At 44.1% G+C, this 20,556-nt stretch overlaps 1 pseudogene; it reads left to right on the top strand.

Moving 5' to 3' along the window:
• Window positions 1–18,268: 18,268 nt before the first annotated feature.
• Window positions 18,269–20,332, top strand: LOC137301347 (maestro heat-like repeat-containing protein family member 1 pseudogene; annotated as a pseudogene).
• Window positions 20,333–20,556: the final 224 nt, after the last annotated feature.

Genomic DNA, 20,556 nt, shown 5'->3' with positions numbered 1-20,556 from the left:
TTCCTGAAATGTGTACAAGATAACTTTCTTGATCATTGTGTTTCCAGCCCAATGAGGAAGGAAACAATGTTCTGGGGAATGAAATGGAGCAGGTGAAGCATGTTTCAGAAGGGGAGCATTTGTGGAAAAGTGATCATAATAAGATTCGGTTTAGAATAGTTATGGAAAAGGACAAAGAACAATCAAGCATAAAAATAGTTAACTGGAGGAGGGCTAATTTCAGTGAGTTAAAAAGGGACCTTGCTCAGGTGGATTGGAATCAAAAATTGTGGGCAAAACAGTAATTGAGCAATGGGAAGCCTTAAAGGAGGAGATGGTTTGGGTACAGAGTAGACACATTCCCACAAGAGGGAAAGGAAGGGCACCCCAAGCTAGAGCTCCCTGGATGACTAAAGATAGAAATTAAAATGAAACAGAAAATGGAGGCTTATGACAAATGTAAGGTTCATAATACAATAGAGAACCAGACTGAATACAGACTGTACAGAGGAGATCTAAAAAAGGGAATAAGAGGGGCAAAGTGTGAGAATAAATTAGCAGCTAACATAAAAGGGAACCCAAAAGTCTTTTATAAACATATAAATAGTAAAAGGGCAGTCAAAGAAGGGTGAAGCCGATTAGGGACAAAAAGGGAGATCTTCTTGTGAAGGCAGAGGACATGGCTGAGGTACTAAATGAGTACTTCACATTGGCCATGTAGCAGTAAAGGAGGAAGTAGTAGCAATATTGGATAGGATAAAAATAGATAAAGAGGAGGTACTCAAAAGGTTAGCAGTACTCAAAGTAGAAAAGTCACCCGGTCTAGATAGGATGCATCCTAGGTTACTGAGAGAAGTAAGGGTAGAAATAGTGGAGGCTCTGGCCACAATCTTCCAATCCTCCTTAGATATGGGGATGGTGCTGGAGGATTGCAAATGTTACAACCCTGTTCAAAAAAGGGGAGATGGATAAACCCGGCAATTACAGGCCAGTCAGCCTAACGTCGGTCGTGGGGAAACTTTTAGAGACAATAATCCGGGACAAAATTAATTGGCACTTGGAAAAGTGTAGACTAATAAATGAAAGTCAGCACGTGTTTGACTAACTTGATTGAGTTCTTTGATGAAATAGAAGAGAGAGTTGATGAGGGGAGTGCAGTCAATGTTGAGTATATCGACTTTCAAAAGGCATTTGATAAAGTACCACATAATAGACTTGTTAGCAAAGTTAAAGCCCATGGGATTAAAGGGACAGTGGATACAAAAATACTAAGGGGCAGAAAGCAGAGAGTAGTGGTGAATGGTTGTTTATTAGACTGAAGGGAAGTATACAGTGGTGTTCCCCAGGGGTCAGTATTAGGATGATAACAACACCCAGAAATGTGGTAAACAATGTGGAGGATAGGAACAGACCTCAGGAGGACATAGACAGACTGGTGAAATGGGCAGACACATGGCAGATGAAATTTAATTCAGAGAAGTGTGAAGTGATACATTTTGATAGGAAGAATGAGCAGAGGCAAAATAAACTAAATGGTACAATCTTAAAAGGAGTGCAGGAACAGAGAGACCTGGGGATGTATGTACACAAATCTTTGAAGGTGGCAGGACAAGTTGAGAAGGTCGTTAAAAAAGCATATTGGATCCTGGGCTTTATTACTAGAGGCATAGAGTACAAAAGCAAAGAAGTTGTGCTAAGCCTTTATAAAACACTGGTTAGGCCCCAGCTGGAGTATTGTGTTCAATTCTGGGCACCACACTTTAGGAAGGATGTCAAGCCTCAGAGAGGGAGCAGAAAAAAATTACTAGAATGGTACCAGGGATGAGGAACTTAAGTTATGTGGAGAGTCTGAAGAAGCTGGAGAAGCAAAGAAGGTTAAGAGGAGATTTGATAGAGGTGTTCAAAATCATAAACAGTTTTGATAGAGTAAATAAGGAGAAACTGTTTCCAGTGGCAGGAGGGTCATTAACCAGAGGACACAGATTTAAGGTGATTGGCAAAAGAACAAGAGGCGACATGAGGAAACATTTTTTTCCACGGCGAGTTGTAATGAACTGGAATGCACTGTTTGAAAGGGTGGCAGAAGCAGATTCAATAATAATAACTTTCAAAAGGAATAAATAGTTGAAGGGAAAAAAATTGCACGACTATGGGGAAAAAGCAGGGGAGTGGGACTAATTGGGTAGCTCTACCAAAGAGTCAGCATGGCCATGCTGGTCTGAATGGCCTCTTTCTGTGCTGTATCATACTAGTGGGAGGAAGTTCCAGGATGTTGACCCAGCAACAATGAAGGAACAATGAGTATGTCCAAATCAGGATAGTGAGGGACGTGGAGAGGAACTTGGAGGTGATGGTGTTCCCGTGACATTGCTGCCCTTGTCCTTCTCGGTGGTTAAGGTCGCAGGAGAGGGTGGTGCTGTCGAGGTAACCTTGGTGAGTTGTTGTAGTGCATCCTGTAGATCGTACACACTGCACGGTGGGTGAGTTGGTGGAGTCCAGTGGCAAAGGTGCCAATCAAGCAGACCGCTCTGTCCTGGATATTATTGAGCTGTTTGAGTGTTGCTGTAGCTGAGACGAGTGGAGAATATTCCATTACACTCCTGATTTATAATTAAAAATACAATGAAGTGGGACACAGTGCGGGTGATTACTGGTCCCAATAAGAAAGATTGAATCCGGTCGTGAGGCATGAGACTGCTGGGAATGCAATGATATCTGTTGCAAGGCAAATACTAAATCCACCCTGTATCTGTGCTATATCTACACTGTCCTGTATCTGTCCTGTATCTACACTGCCTTGTATCTGTGTTGTATCTACACTGCCTTGTATCTATGCTGAATCTATACTGACCTATATCTGTGCTGTATCTACACTGCCTTGTATCTGTGCTGTATCTACACTGGCCTATATCTGTGTTGTATCTACACTGCCTTGTATCTGTGTTGTATCTACACTGCCTTGTATCTATGCTGAATCTATACTGGCCTATATCTGTGTTGTATCTACACTGCCTTGTATCTGTGCTGTATCTACACTGGCCTATATCTGTGCTGTATCTACACTGTCCTGTTTCTGTCCTGTATCTACACTGTCCTGTTTCTGTCCTGTATCTACACTGTCCTGTTTCTGTCCTGTATCTACACTGCCTTGTATCTATGCTGAATCTACACTGTCATGTATCTGCTGTATCTACACTGCCTTGTATCTGTGCTGTATCTACACTACCCTATATCTGTGCTGTATCTACACTACCCTATATCTGTGCTGTATTTACACTACCCTATATCTGTGCTGTATTTACACTGCCTTATATCTGTGCTGTATCTACACTGCCTTGTATCTGTGCTGTATCTACACTACCCTATATCTGTGCTGTATTTACACTACCCTATATCTGTGCTGTATTTACACTGCCCTATATCTGTGCTGTATCTACACTACCCTATATCTGTGCTGTATTTACACTACCCTATATCTGTGCTGTATTTACACTGCCCTATATCTGTGCTGTATTTACACTGTCCTGTATCTGTGCTGTATCTACACTACCCTATATCTGTGCTGTATCTACACTGTCCTGTATTTGTGCTGTATCCACACTGTCCGATATCAGTGGTGTCCTTCACATTTTGTTGATATCTGATGCAGATCCGTTTTGTAAAATGGAAATATATCTAATCATTCATCTCTGGCACTGTACCTTTATAAACACACAAGAAAAGCATTTCCTTTTATTTATGTGTAAACTGAATGTATTTGAGGTTGTTTGGAGCACCTTAACGAAAATGTTGTTTCCATTATTTTTAGGGCCTTTGATATCATTTATAAATATATCTCTCAAAAGAAGAAAAAAGGAATCCTGTCTAATTTAATTGGAATTTGCAAGGTCTGTGATGTGCACCAGATTTCTGGCGGAAGCTCTCGTCTGGAATTGTGAGATTGGTTCCACGCATTCACCTCTCTGAATGGGAACACGCGCACCGTGGAATTCATCAAACTCCGCGTTAGATCACTGTTCAAACTTTGGTGCTGCTTCAAAGACGAGAGGAAGCAGCCTCTAATAAGGTGCATCCTCCGCTGACCACATTGAAAGCTGAGCTCCCACGCAGGCTCCCTCTGGGCAGCACTGCGGCCCATCTGGTTTGGATCCTACCTGCATGGAAAGTGAGAGATAAAAATAGACCTTCCCACGACTTGACAGACAACACATAAAATATACCAGGCCAGATCAAAGGGGCTACACGGGCCTGCAGCACAGAAGCAGGCTTTGTCTTAAGTGCTTCCATGCTGCAGTGTTAGTATTTATAACACACTGTCTTTGAAGTGCAGAGATGTGCTCATACATTTATTGATAGAATTGGGGTTTAACCGTGCTGTGGAAATCTGCTTCCTTTGAGTTAGTTGAGAGTTGGCTCGGAGATGCTATAAATGGGCCCAGCCGGGAGACATCTGATTAATGTATTTTTATAAAAGATGGGGGAGAAACCCTTCCCCATAAATCACTTCTTACATGTAAATTAAAACCTGAAACCCTTTTTACTTTTGGTTTTGGCCTCCATCTTCTGGTAACAGTTAGGACAGCGGCTGCCCTCTGAGTCCCAGAGACCTCAAATCCCACAGCAACAATATTGTCACTTTTGTGATTACAGTGAGAAGTGAGGGTCAGGTAGCGACCCACCACCTGTGACCCGCAGCCCGTGACCTATGACCCCTGCCCTCCCCCTTTATTTTCTTTCCCAGTTGTCCTGCTGGTTCCGACTGGGGCTGTTGGAAGCTCAGGCTTTTTGCACGACTCACGCAAATCCAGGTTCCGGATGCCATCGGGGGCAAGACATCTGGCCGTTTTAGCCAGCCGTGGCTCAGTGGTGTCACTCTCGCCTCTGAGTCAGCACGTTGTGGGCTCAAGTCCCACTCCAGAGACTTGAGTGCAAAATCTAGGCTGACGCTTCAGTGCAGTACTGACGGAGTGCTGCACTGTCGGAGGTGCCGTCTTTCGGGTGAGACGTTAAACCGATGCCCCCTCTGCCCTCTCAGGTGAATGTAAAGGATCCCACGGCACTATTTCAAAGCAGACTAGGGAGTTCTCCCCAGTGTCCTGGCCAACATTTATCCCTCAACCAGCATCACTAGAACAGATTATCTGGTCATTATCTCATTGCTGATTGTGGATCTTGTGCACAAATTGACTGTTGCGTTTCCTACATCACAAAGTGACTACGCTACAAAGTACTTCATTGGTTGTAAAGCGCTTTGGGACGTCCTGAGGTTGTGAAAGGCGCTATATAAATGCAAGTTCTTTCTTTTCTTTCTATTGGCGATGTGTAGTTGGCAGCAGTACTGCCTCCCACCAGTGGCACATGTAAAATCAGAATGAGAAGAAACTCAACCGATTAATTAAAACAAAGCCACGAATGACGGAGCAAGTTATTTAAACCATCATCGGAGACAACAGAATATTTTTAATTCTGTCTAGCCTCACCATGGAGGAAACGGCTGTGTGCCCCGTGATACACAGTTACTGTAACTGTGATGCGGTCATGCAGTGCTTGGTGAGTTCAGTGTGGGTGTGGGCTGTCCGGAGCATTCAAAGAGGAGGCCTACAAAATACAGATCAAAGCTTAACCTTTCTATTCTTAGGAGTTCTATTAATGCGGAGTCTTATCACATCCTCAGGACATCCCAGAGCAATTCACCACCAATAGATTATGCTTGAAGTGCATTCAATGTTGTGTTGGCAAATATTCCAGTTTGAAACAATGGTGCGACATTTTAGGAAGTGGATATTATTGACTATGCACTGAAATTCACCCTGTGACATGTCCCCCAGTTTTGGGAGACAGAATAATGTAATTTTCACTAGTCCAGGGATTATTATAATCCGGAGACAGGCTGGGGCTGTTTTCTCTAGAAAAGGGAAGACTGAGGGGTGACCTGATCGAGGTCTTTAAAATTATGAAGGGGTTTGATAGGGTAGATGTAAATGTTCCCACTTGTGGGGGAGACCAAAACTAGGGACCATAAATATAAGATAGTCACTAATAAATCCAATAAGGAATTCAGGAGAAACTTCTTTACTCAGAGAGTGGTGAGAATGTGGAATTTGCTACCACATGGAATAGCATAGATGCATTTAAGGGGAAGCTAGATAAACACATGAGAGAGAAAGTAATAGAAGGGTATTCTGATAGGGTAGATGAAGAGGGGTGGGAGGAGGCTTGTGTGGAACATAAACACTGGCATAGGCCAGTTGGGCCGAATGGCCTGTTTCTGTGCTGTAAATTCTGAGTAATTAGCCAGCAACACACCATTCAGGGGAGCGGGAGCCTTTAGTTCATATGATTCCTGTTCTGCGTTAAACCGAAGTGATGTTTTTGTCTTCATCAAACAATAGCACAAATTCATAAACAGCAGAGTATTACAAAAACAATCCCCGTCCTTTCTTGCACATGCCCACTGGAACTCTGAATATTTCAGGGGAAAGCAGGGGAGCTTTAACACTTCACCCACCAACCTGAGTGTCAAGGCTGTGGGGTAACATGGGCAGTCTAGTAGTGTGCGTGCCCGTTACCTGTATGCAGATGAAGTGACCTCCCACTGACCACCCATACCCTGGCAGGTCACGGGCGGAGATGATTCTTCCATCGTTGCTGGGATCACGGCCTGAGGCACTTCAGGGCCAACATGTTAAAGTAAGAACTCAATCATTTTTAGGGAGTGAAGCCTTTTATTTTTCCCGTTGCAATGACCATGAGGGACTGAGCTGTAGGAAGATAGAATTCCTCGGAGAAGTTGGGTATGAGGCAAAATCCAAAAGGTTCTGTGGAGAGAAAAAGCTGAAATACTGTTGATTTGGATCATTCACTGGTTATTATTAAATATTTTTTTTCGAGGATTTCATTTCACATCGTTCACCTGAGGAAGGAGGAAGCCTCCGAAAGCTTATGAATTTAAAATAAAATTGCTGGACTATAACTTGGTGTTGTAAAATTGTTTACAATTGTCAACCCCAGTCCATCACCGGCATCTCCACATCATTATTATTAAATACACTCTGTTCCATATACATAACTCCACTTGGAGTTTTGTTTGGAAGTCGAAGACCCTTCTATGAAGTGCTTGTGTGGGTCCTCACACTGTGCTATTGGTCTCCTTATTTTAAATCACAATCTTCCTATGAAACACACATATTGTGAACTGGGATGCTTTCTAAGGAAAATTGACAGTGTCTTCCACAACTTTGTATGTTTTCAGAGTTACTGCTAATTCTGTTTGGATTGAAACGTTAAGTTTTTTTTCCTCCAGTTTTTTCCTCTGCTCTCCTCTTGCTGGGATACAGTTCCATTGACACTAGTGGAGCCCCAGCATCTTCGCCAAGCAGCCGTTCTTCGCATGTGAGCTTAGACAATGAGTGTCAACAAGCTAGTTTACCATAGGAGGGCTCATAGCCTAGTCTGACACTGTTACCCAAACCACATCCACACGCCTGCATTTCCCAGCTGGATCCACTGGAGAGCAACCAAGAGCAGGAATCCTCACTCCTTTTCCTCTCCCGAGCCCAAGGGCTCTGAGACCAATTGTAGAAACCCTACTGCCCCCATACCCGAAACCAGCTAGCTCAGCGTGGACCTGCGATTGGGCTGGGACCCTCTGGACTGTAGGACCCAGTACCACATCGGCAATTACCGTTACCAATGATTTTGACTGATTTTAGCAACGTTTAAAAGAGCTGTTGATTTAATTTGAAGATCATTTTTATTTGATTAACAGTGAAAGAAACAATCCCCAACCCAGTTAGTCCTCCTTCCCTCACCCTATTGGTCAATTAGAGTGATGGTAATGAGCCTATCACTGCAAACATCACTCAATTTTAACATTCCGAGCAAGCCTCACTGTGGCTGATGGAGAGAGACCCCGGCCAGATTTAACGTACAAACCCTTTTTTGTCAATTAATTTGTCAACAAGGCCTCCCTGACATGGCTAATGGGTGTGCTGGACCTCATAGTAGGTTGCCTGGGATCTTGACTCCAGCTCGTGTGGAAGACGTATTTTGTCTATTATGGTCCAGAACACTCAGGTTCAGGTTTTATGTGGCATTGACCAGGTTTCTGTGCCAGATTGAATGTCTCATCTGATTTTGTGACTGCCAGACCAGGCTATTCTCTTTGAATCCTTTGGACCAGCACCACGAGTAGGTCAAACACAGGTCATTCTAAATATCATCAGAGATTTGAAACATCTTATAGCAGCCCATTCCATGAGTACATTTGGTAGATGAACTGTTTACAATGAGGTATCTTTGGGAATAAAAAATGCCTCCTTTCCATGAACACACAGTTGCCATGCAACACCGAATGTAAAATCAATCATTGAGTTCTACACCTTGCCCTGGGATTGCAAGACCTATCAGCCTATTGTGGCCTTGGTCCTTCTGTGCTTGAACTGTCCCAGGTTGGAAGTAAACCAGGCTTATCTGGCCAACGGTGCTGTCAGTTTCTTTCTGGGCTTTGTCACTCATCTTGCCTTTGTGCAATGTCTCTGATGGGCCCCTTTTCTTGGAAGACAATATTGAACATTTCTTGCTAAACTTTTATCATAACCTTTCTGATACAGTTTTTTTGGTCAGTTTGTACCTGACATGACTGGAAAACCATCACAATGCTTCAAAGCAAGCTATTGAGAAATCCACCCAGGTGGCTTTTGGACTCGCCTGATACGGAGAGTGCACTGTCTCACTGTAGGGACAACCTCACACACCTAAGTCTAGAAAGCTTAGGCACAGGTTAGCAAAGCCAAGATATGGGGCCCCAGTGAATGCAAGGGTACTGCTAGGGTTTAGCCAACTAAAGCTGCACAGCCTATCAGCACAGAGCATTGACGAGATTCTTGCTGCTTGTTTAGCCAGGATCACTCTACCCATTAGACATATTGGCTACCAGGCTTGTTGGCAGCCAAGTGAAAAGAATTCTAGCCTCCAGTGATAGGTCTATCCCTCCATGTCCAATCAGTGAGCTTGGCTAGCTGGTCAATCATCAATCGTGTCCTGGAGTACTGTGCACCGGCTGTGTTTTGGGCTTCCAGTGTGCTTCAAACTTGGCTTCAATCTTTCATCAGCAGGCATGTTATCTTAAAGCTACCTCAGCCCTAAATAGATCCTTGTCCAAGGAGAATAGTTATGGGTTGGTCATCAGATAACTCACAAGAACATGTCTAAGCCCTCATTGGATGGACAGTAGGGACCAGGAGCTATTCCTGAGAAGCACAACTCCCCATTAAATGTGTAAGTGCATTGCTGACATCCCTCAGAGCAAAGCATGGATATACATCGTGCCCAGGGCCAAACTTCAGCAGCAGACACTTGCTTCTCAGTATCCCAATCACCCGAGACACTGAACCTTAGGTATATGAGTGCGTGTTCTCATTCCCAACTTCTGGGCAATGCCTCTCAACAGCTGAAGGGCTTTGGCAAAGAGATGGACTTGGTGTGAAGCTGACTCCCCATCCAGGGCAGTCAGTGGCAGGCCAGTGAAGGCTGCAGCCTCTACCCTTCACCCATGCAATCATTTCCCCTTTATGCTACAAGGCCACCTCACAGCTTGGTCCCAGATTTCACACAGGGGCTGAAAGAAATCATTATGTTCTGTGCCTAAGAGTTTTGAACCATGGAGAAGAGCTGTTTACGCTATTTCTCCAGGGTCTTCTGTTGAAGTCACAGTGGAAGATCGGGAGAACCCCTTGCGAAATTCCCGGCTTCACCTGCATTAGGACTTTGCTGTCCTTGAAAGGTAAGAAGGACCAAAGTGCCCTGTCACATGATTGTTCAAAATGAAATTTCATTCAATGCACTACAGGGAGGGAAATATCCTAAAGCAGAACAATATGGATATGTTACAAAGCTTTCCAAGATGTTTGCTTATCATCAGAAAAGACTTAGGCGTTGAATTCTCACTGGGAGTCTCCCGATCGTAACTTTGGTGGAAGATCCATGGAAACCCAAAGAAACTGCATTAGTTCTGTTTACCATAGCTCTCCAAGCTTTCCACGAATCTACTGCCAAAGTTACAGTGGACAAGTGGGAGAACCGCCAGGGAAATTCAACCTCTTAGCGCTGGTCCATGGACGATCAGGCTTTGACTAGTGACGCATTGCAACTAAAATTCACAACATCTGCTCACCAGGTTCCAATCCTGATTGATCCAGGACTTACAAATGCAAATTAGGAAAGACTTTTCAATTCTTCCGAAGCCCAGCCCAGCCTTTTTTTGAAAATGGAAGATCTTCTGAAGGGTTTGGATCAGATACATCAAATATTAATGGACTATCCATTGCCAAATGTGCCCCTTATGCTTATTTATGGATTCTTGTTTACACTGTAGGGAAAATTAGTCACCAGAAAGTTGGGAACGCTGTGAATGTTCTACGCCCAATTATCCAATCCATGCTCGTATTGAGTGAGGCCTCGCGCTAAGAGCAGCGCCTTACAAGAATTTAGTCTTGTAGGTAAACAGTCAAAAGGAAAGGCGTGAGACATGGGCAGCAGGATTAAAGACGAGAGACAAAGACATAGTGATAGAATTTCTCCAGGGTTTTCACTGATGTCCATGATGCTATGGCTGGAAATTGGGAGAAACCCAACAGACATTCTACACCACTTTGTTTTACTCTTTAACCAACAAACCTCATGTCATATGTGTTCTTGTGTATCTGTGCAGAGTTACTGTTCATTCAGGGTATGGGTTACCTCACTGTGTAATTGCACAGAGTTACTGTTTATTCAGCAGGGTAAGGATTACTTGCAGTATAATTGCACAGAGTTACTGTTTATTCAGCAGGGTAAGGATTACTTGCTGTGTAATTGCACAGAGTTACTGTTTATTCAGTAGGGTAAGGATTACTTGCTGTGTAATTGCACAGAGTTACTGTTTATTTAGTAGGGTAAGGATTACTCACTGTGTAATTGCACAGAGTTACTGTTTATTCAGCAGGGGAAGGATTACTTGCTGTGTAATTGCACAGAGTTACTGTTTATTCAGTAGGGTAAGGATTACTCACTGTGTAATTGTACAGAGTTACTGTTTATTCAGCAAGGTAAGGATTACTCAGTGTGTAATTACACAGAGTTACTGTTTATTCAGCAGGGTAAGGATTACTCACTGTGTAATTGTACAGAGTTATTGTTTATTCAGCAGGGTAAGGATTACTCGCTGTATAATTGCACAGAGTTGCTGTTTATTCAGCAGGGTAAGGGTCTACTCACTGTGTAACTGTAGAGAGTTACTGTTTATTCAGGGTAAGGGTTACTCACTCTTTCACTGTACAGAGTTACTGTTTATTCAGGGTAATAGTTACTCACTGTTTCACTGTACAGAGTTACGGTTTATTCAGCAAATTAGGGGTTAAAGCACAGTTCTATAATTAAGTCCTTTTGGATCCACATTCCTTCACTAAATCTCCTCGCATTATTGCTCCCCCTGAGGTTTTGGGTCATTCTCCAATAAACAGCTAAAATGGTACTTCTTGGGCTTTTGCATGACATCAGAAACAGGTGCAAGGCTATATTTAAACATGATTGATGTGGACCTTTGAATGATGAGCATCCTTGGGAGACTCAAGTACTAAAATAACACATTTGTAATCACTTACTTCACAGATGTAGGAAGATATTGTAAACTTGTGTTTTGCAGGTGGTACTCAAGGCACTGTCTAATCTGTTCCTTTCCAGATTGGATTTTACCCTTGTCCTTTTCTTCCCTTACTCTGTTGGAGGCGTTCAATCCATTCCAGAGAAACTTTGCCACAGCCTGCTCTTCATTTGTAAATCCAGACAGTCATCAGCAGCCATTTTGGATGTTTTTTTTTTGTCCTCAGTCTCAATCTCCGTTTATCCAATCTCTGCACGCTCATACACTTCCCAGCAGGGGTCAGTGGATAGCAGTCAGGAGCAGGAACCCTGGCTGATCTTTCTCTCCTCAGACAGAGGACACACAGGCTGAGATCAGGGGCGCAGTTTTAACCTAACCCCTCCCATTGGGAAACTGACAGGATCAGGTGGTTTTACTCCCCGCCTGATTTTATTCCCCATTGAAGTGAATGGAGAGTCATATTGGGTGGGGAGTAAAACATTTTGGATGTTTTTATTTGTACCTACTCTTATTGGGCCATAATTTGCTGTCAAAATAACGGTGAGGCTAACATTGCTCGCTGTTATTTATGCACAAATGGTACAGCAACGTCAGGCAAGGAGCAGATGCGCGGTTTAACTCAAATATCCAAACGTTGCTGTCCGAGCTGCACTGCTTCTCTGTTAGTTTCACAAAAATGGCATCTCACCGTCTGCCTCACATTGACCGGTATTGAATGCCGGGAAGTTGCTGTATTTGCGCGGTAGGTATGAACTAAATTCACCACAGAAAGCTAAGACTTGCCCATTTCGGTCTTAGTACCCTTTTAACGATGTGCTAAGTGTTAATTATTGACAATCAACCTCTCTGGCACTGAAAATTAACTATTACAAATGCAAAGTCTCATTCCTTCAAGTTTTAATTGTAGTTGGAGGTTTTAAAAATGTAACATTTTAAATTTTATATTTAATTTTTCTTTTCCTTTCTGTCTCTTTTTTCTCTCTCTCTTAATACAATCTTTCTTTCCCTCTCTTTATTTCTCTTTCAGTGCCTGATCTAACGTTGAATTTACCCACTCTAACTCACACTTCCTCCTCAGTCCTTGTGCTGCTAATTCCACAATCCTTCAATCTGATCGGTTAAGGAGATACCCAGTTGCTTGCCCTGTTCACTCAGGTCCCAGGTGGCCTGTTTCCCTCGCTGTGACTTTATCAGCTCGCACTTTCAGCAACTTGTCACAAAAAAATTTAAAAACCGAAACGTGCAAGGGCAAGTCTGACCAATGGCAGACGCCGTTAGAGGCCCTGCTCCAGCGAATAATGGCCGAATATCTCAAAAGAACACATATAACATGCTTATAGAAAACACAAGGATTAAAATGCTTATATTACTCCTAATATCAACGGCAGGACTACAGGGAGTTAAGCACCATAGAGTTACATCGAGTCTATAGCACAGAAACAGGCCATTCGGCCCAACTGGCCTATGCCAGTGTTTGTGCTCCACACGAGCCTCCTCCCTCCCCGCTTCATCTCACCCTATCTATTCCTCTTTCCCTCATGTATTTATCCAGCTTCCCCTTAATGCATCTATGCTATTTGCCTCAACTGCTCCTTATGGTAGTGAGTTCCACATTCCAACAACTCTCTGGGAAAAGAAGTTTCTCCTGAATTCCCTACTGGATTTATTAGTGACTATCTTATATTTATGGCCCCTAGTTTTGGACTCCCCCACAAGTGGAAACATCTTCTCTGTATCTACCCTATCAAATCCTTCCATAATCTTAAAGCCCTCCATCAGGTCACTCCTCAGCCTTCTCTTTTCTAGAGAAAAGAGCCCCAGCCTGTTCAGTCTTTCCTGATAGATATAACCTCTCAGTTCTGGTGAATCTTTTTTTTGCACCTTCTCCTTTTTATAATATGGAGACCCAGAACTGTGCACAGTACTCCAAGTGTGGCCTAACTAAGGTTCTGCACAAGAATAAGCCGCTGTGGTTCTGTGTAAAGAAAAGGGGGCGGAACCAGCTGCAGCATGAAACTGCGGAGAGCAAACCTCACAGACACACATTTAAAGAGACAGTACCTGGAAAAAAAGGAAACTCTGTAGTCTTTTGCCTTCATCCTTTTTCTCTCAAACCAAATTTCAATTTCTGATGTTTGCCACTCAACCCCGTTCTGCGCTGATTTAAAACCTCAAGCTGACAGCCTGTGACCTCAATATGATGAACAGCCAATGATCAGTGCTGCACCTCAACTACCTTGTCCTGTAATTCTTTCTTATCTTTCTGTCTTTTAGATTTTTGTTTTTGCACATTCATCCTTTAAACATTGGTGAAGCTTATTCAACATACAGCGTGTCTGTAACAATCCTCAACATATTCGAGTCAATTTGAGGAATTCAGGAGAAACTTCTTTACCCAGAGAGTGGTGAGAATGTGGAACTCACTACAACAAGGGATAGTTGAGGCGAATAGCATAGATGCATTTAAGGGGAAACTGGATAAGAACATAAGGGAGAAAAGAATTGAAGGATATGCTGATAGGGTTGGATGAAGTAGGGTGGGAGGAGGTTCATGTGGAGCATAAACACCGGCATAGACCAATTGGGCCGAATGGCCTGTTTCTATGCTGTAAATTCTATGTAATTTTGACTTCTTGTGATCTATTCCGGGAATGACGTTATTCGTTACCTGTCTTGTGATATGTTGAAAGGGATCTATATAACCACTTAATCCTGTCACATCGATCAATAACTGTTGTCGGACTGCAAGGATGCTTCTTGAGCTGATTTTCAAATCAATTTATCTAGTGCCCCTTTTCATTCTCCCCAGTGTTAGAACTACCAGAGGCCGTAATGTCGTTCCTCGGTAAGATTATGGACCTTAAACCCATAGGATAGTGCGGAATCTAAACAGAGACTGACTATCTCAAACACACCGATCACTCGGTCCCGGGAGTTTGAAACCTGATATAGACGCCCGATACAACAGTAATCATATTACCCCCGGGTGCAGCGTAACTCAATCCTTGTGTACATGTGATCTTCTTTTGGGAAGTCTGGGCGGGTTTGCAACCCAGTGTTCCTCTAAGGGTTGATCAGTATTAACTAAACCCACTGTCAGGTTGAGCTTATAGGCTGTTACCCATCCGCAAATTTCAAATTGAGTTTTTAGACTAACTCCCACATGAAAAAATCTCCTTTAGACTCCTGGCTCGCTCGCCAATGTTAAATTCTGGTTCTAATTAACTCATGAGACATCAGTCCAACATATTCATTAGTCAAAAGTCCATGCGAACTTAATTAGACAAAACTTTAACAGACAGTATGACAAGAATCTATCACACCTATTCCAATACAAGCCATAATTAAGCAGTTAACTGTATACTCATGCTTGGGACATTGCATTAGGGTCTGGGTTCAGATGCTTCTCCTGAAGTGACAGATTCTTTATACCCATGTCATCGCCCATATATGATAACATTTGTGACTTGTACAATTCACTTAATTCATCACGTTTTAGCTTGTGACCCTTAGGTCATTGACTTTAACTTTGTTGATTTAGGGACAGAATTCCAAAGCTTCGGGCCTAGGCATCTGAAGGTACGGCGGCCAATGGTGGGCCAAAGGAAGTCGAGGATGCGCAAGAGGCCAGGGATCTCAGAGGGTTGTTGGGCTGGAGGAGGTTACAGAGATAGGGAGGGACGAGGCCATGGAGGGATTTGAACACAATGATGAGAATTTTAAAATAGAGGCGGTGCTGGACTGGGAGCCAATATAGGTCAGTGAGTGCTGAGATGATGGGTGAACGGGAGTTGGTGCGAGTTAGGATACGGGCAGCAGAATTTTGGATGAGCTCAAGTTTATGGAGGGTGGAAGCTAGGAGGCCGGCCAGGAGAACATTGGAGTAGTCAAGTCATTGGGGCCTCAATCCTGGCCTGGACCTCCTGGTGGTCTCCACAAATGCCATTTGTCAGAGAGGTACACCTGGTCTGAGAAGACATTCCTTCAATGACCATATACTAGGTCCCAGAGAAGGCCTGTGGTGGGTAAGCTCCTGAGGTAGGGTTTCCTCACCCTTGACCCTTTCCCCTTATGATGATAACCATCTTTGGAGTGAACGGATCTCCATCCCAACAGCCACAGGGGAAACTCTGGGTGAAGGCTGGAACCTGGTGGAAACCAGCAGAATCAGGCCTTCCCAGTGGAGTCCTGCTGAAGTTACAGCGGGAGTATGTTGGAACGGCTCCGGATATTGCGGGGGGGCGTATAGTTTAAATAATTACCGCAAATCCTCCTGGGAGACAGAGTAACAAAATATCTTTCATGATGTAAAGAACTGGGATGAAAGCTTTTGAAGGGGAAGGAAGAATTACTTCCACCGTAAACAAGTTTTGTGAAATGGTAGGTCAGTGGTATTCTAAATATGTGATTAGTGAGGCCCTGTATGTTTTACTGTCAGTAAGGTGTGAAATATTTGTACCTTGCCTCACTTATGATATATTCTTCAGTAATGTTGTTGTATTTACCATGATGGGTGAACTGCTATTGTAGGACTGCAGTAACATCAGAAAGTCACTCCAGGTCCCAAACTATCCCTGAGTAATACCCCGGGAGCTTTATTAGTTCCCCACAATAACACAGTCCAGACCACAGCCATGTCTCCAGTCTGTCACTATATAGAGTGTTCACTCAAACCTTTGGTTCCTGTCACAGTAAACACTGTAGATAGGGTGAAGGAGACTTACAGGATGGGGGGGGGGAGTTACTCAGGAGGGAGGGGAGTTACTCGGGGGGAGGGGGAGTTACTCGGGGGGAGCAGGAGTTACTTGGGGGGGGAGTTGGTTGGGGGATGGCGAGTTGCTCGGGGGGAGGGGAAATTACTCTGGGAGAGGCAGGGTTACTCGGGGGGAGAGCAAGTTGCTCAGGGGGAGGGCGAGTTACTCAGGGGGAGGGTGAGTTACGCAGGGGGAGGGCGAGTTACTCTGGGGGAGGGCGAGTTACTTGGGGGGGAGGGTGAGTTACTCGGGGGGAGGGCGAGTTACTCGGGGACGGGGGAGTTACTCTGGGTGAGGGTGAGTTACTCGGGGGGAGGGCGAGTTACTTGGGGGGAGGGGGAGTTACTCTGGGGGGAGGGGGAGTTACTCGGGGGAAGGGCGAGTTACTTGGGGAGGGAGTTACTCGGGGGGGAAGGCAAGTTACTCAGGGCGAGGGCGAGTTACTCTGGGGGAGCGAGTTACTCTGGGGGGAGGGTGAGTTACTCGGGGGGGGGAGGGCGAGATACTCAGGGGGGGTGAGTTACTCTGGGGGGAGGGCGAGTTACTCGGTGGGGGGGCCGAGTTACTCTGGGGGGTTACCCTCTGTTATCCAAAACTCAAGGTCCCATTTTACACAATAGATGGTGAACATTCAGTCTGATGTCACAGAAACTTCCTCATGACATCATGAAGTGGTTTCAATCTATTCGGAGTTTACTTCCTGTCAGCTCACAAATAAAAACGGTGAGAATCATTTGTGTGGACTGACGTCTGGACAAAACCATGGGTTAGATTTTTGTCTTCATGTGACCCAGTAGATCTCCCGCCCATTACAGAACATGCCCGAAATCCATATTATTGACTTCAATGGAATGAAATTCAGACGAGTTCTATGAATGCTGGCTGATCCACTCGACTCAAATAACACATCGACAGTGAGAACAGAAATCTACCCACACGATCGTGTTGCTCAGGGACTTATAAAATCAGCCTTTCTAGTAAAGTACAAATGGTGTTCCATATTATTTGAGACTATCCTTATTGTTACCCTATTTTGCCAGGTTTTGAAAATTATGTTTTTAAGATTCTAAACAGTAAAAGGTCACGAGAGGTCAGATCTTTGATTGTTAAGTTATTTAAAACTGAATTTATTCAATGAATATCTCAACTCTGGGCATTTTACTAGAAATGTCTATCCTACAATCCCATTTCTGCATACTTTGGCATGAGTCCTTTGAAAGCCTGTACTGTAGGGTCTAAATTAGGGATAAACTGCTGCACCATCCAATCTAGCTGCCAAGGATTGCAATTGTTGCCTTGTCAGTGTGTCCTGTACCTCAGGGCTGTTCATTAACCCGCACCCACCTTAAACTACCACAAACAGCTGGCAGGTGTTATATGGGCACATGACCCGGGGCCCTCATCACAACTGAGGGATTGGGTCATCTGGCTTCATAATGAAAACCATGGCAACTCACAGGGGTAGACATAAAACAGCAAAGTGGTGCAAAATGTGTATCTTTATATGTGAGAGAAACACGGAGAAAGTTTAAAAAGTGAGCTCATCAAGTCCATCTCAGTCTGAGGAGATCACTGGAGAGTGGGTTAGAAATACTGTGTAAAGGAACAGCGTCAGAGAGTAAAGAGACAAAGGCATCCAAGGAGAGCTCAGACTGCGAGTGAGTGAATGAAGGCAGTCTTTAATTTATAATTAGCCATTTATATGGTTAAAAAGTAGAAGTGGTCTTTAGATTGAAGAGTAGTAAGAAATTACAACAAAAAAACAGAACCAAGCTGCTTAGAGAATATCAGACAGCTCAGGGTTTGAATTCTAAGAGGTCCTTATTAAGATCTCTGTAATAGTGAAGTGAGGAGTTTTACCCTTTGTGTCTCAGGCTGTAGAAAGTTTCCTAAAATGTATGGCAACGTGAAATCGTTCTGCATGGCCCTCTTAAAGATGGCTGCTGATAAAGACGTACATTCTCAACAGATCATATCAAACACCCTATGTGAACTGGGGTCTCACCACCCCAAAAGCGTGTTAATGACCTGCTATGAGTATCTGTCCCACCAGACCACGCTGCCAGCTGCACAGAGTGTTGTAATATTGGACAGCATGACAATGATTATCAAGGACACACTGCATCGAATTGACAAAGGGCTAGCTAAGAAAGTGATCTCTTTGGCTACACTGTGGATGACTAAGTTAACAGGGGCCCATGCTGAAAGCCAGGAAGCTGCGTGCAATCTCCTGGTTGCGTTAAGCTTCAGGTTTATTAATGAAGTTATCCAGTTAACGATGGAGGATTTCAAGCAAGGCCGCCTTCCACATGTGTACATGGTGAAGACCTTGACAAAGATGTCTACGGAAAATGTGTATGGCATGGTGCCTTTGTTGAAATCTATCTTAGGGACTATGTTTCCAGTTCTCGTTGGAATAAAACAGGATGAGCTGAAATCTGCATTCGCCTTAGCAGTGGGTAGTTTTAGCAAGAGCATCCTGATCTATCTGAGAAATGTGGAGAAGGCCCCAGACCCTACTTTGACTAATCGTACTTTTGAAACCATGGTGCACATTGTCTATAGCTTGCTGTTCAAGGAGTGGCTCAAGAAAGAGCCATCGAAATTGACCATCCCAATCGTGGAGTCTCTGGGCTATGTGACCTCCCTGCTGCCTAAGTACAAACTCGAGGAAGAGCTGCCCAACATAATTCCAGGTATCCTGTCTCTCTACAAGAAATACCCGGGGCATTTCCTCATTACACAGTCACTGTGCCGTGTACTGGAAGCTACCATGGATATGAGGTGTCTCGGGCTAAAAGCACAGTTGGACAGTCTGCTTAACCATCTCCACCAGCAGATTTGCATTCCAGTGAATTTTAATGACTATCTTACTGTGAAGAACCGCAGTGAGGTCCTTTGCTGTTTCACAGTTCTGGCCTCAGAGTATGCAGATTCACTGGTTGAATTCCTCCTACACAAGTTAGACAACAACAATGAACAAATGAGAGTTGGAGCACTGAGTGGACTGAGGCATCTCATCAGGTTGGTCCCTTCACACTTAGAGAGTAAGAAGGCTCAGATTGTGGCCGCCATGAAACCAGTGCTTCTAGACAAGAGCAGCAATCAGGAGAAGAAACTAATTGCCCAGGTAATATGTGCCATGGCCCAGCAAGGTTACCTTGAGTCAGAGGGAGGAAAGGTAATGGTGGAATTCCTCATCCGACAGTGCGCTGTACCCATTGATTCAGGGGCCCCAATAACACCAGATCAGGTCACAGATAAAGAATTAGTTAGAATATGTGAAACAGTGATATTTATGATTACGGGTGCAGTGAAGATGGAAAATGTTCTCTGGCCATTCTTACTGGAGATTATCACTATGTCCCAGTACACCAGGGCTTTATCAACAATCTGTAATTGTTTAGCATCTCTTGCAAAACAGAAACTTCAAGCTGACAGTGAAAGGCTTTTCCTTTATGATGAAAATGCCAATCTCCCAAAACCCCAGGCACTGCTGACACAGCTTCTCATTGTGTGCTGTTGCCCATATCAGGGAGACAGCCAAGGTGCTGCTGCACTGAGCCTAATGCAAGTCCTCAGTCTCCATATCCACCCAGCAACAGTGAGGGGCTGGGAAGAGGAGCTTCCCTCATTAGTTGACTATTTACAGGAGAATTCAGAGGAGTCTCTGCCCCAACCAGAATGGGAAGAGAAGCTGTTGTTGCTCTTGACCAGAACTCTGAATACAATTGATGATGAGGAATGGACGGGTGAGCTCAGTGATGAAATGTGTAAACAGATCAATACTGACCATCATTCCCCACAAGAGAAGGCATTTCTCTATAAATCTCTTGGGACAGTGCTTTGTCAGGTCCGCAGTAAACACATAGAGGAGCAGGTTCACCATCGAGAACAATGTTTCAGACGTGTCCAGAGGGTCGCTTGGAGGAACTGCTGTTGTCAACCATCAGACTGAAGCCAACACAGGCACTGGTCCTCCTTCACCTGTTATTGTTGGGAGAATATTGACTGAGATTGTGGTCATTCTGCTGCACACAGCACAACTTTGCTCTGCAGGAAGGTCTGACCTTTAACCTGGAAGACGAGATGCCAATGGATCTGGAGGATCCCAACCCGAATGTCGCTGGGGTCATGAGTCATGGCCCTCTCATGCAGGCAGGGTGGCTAGACAGTGGCTGA

The sequence above is a fragment of the Heptranchias perlo genome, chromosome 33 (genome assembly GCF_035084215.1).
Source record: "Heptranchias perlo isolate sHepPer1 chromosome 33, sHepPer1.hap1, whole genome shotgun sequence".
Taxonomy (NCBI): domain Eukaryota; kingdom Metazoa; phylum Chordata; class Chondrichthyes; order Hexanchiformes; family Hexanchidae; genus Heptranchias; species Heptranchias perlo.
This window is presented reverse-complemented; position numbering and strand designations above follow the sequence as displayed.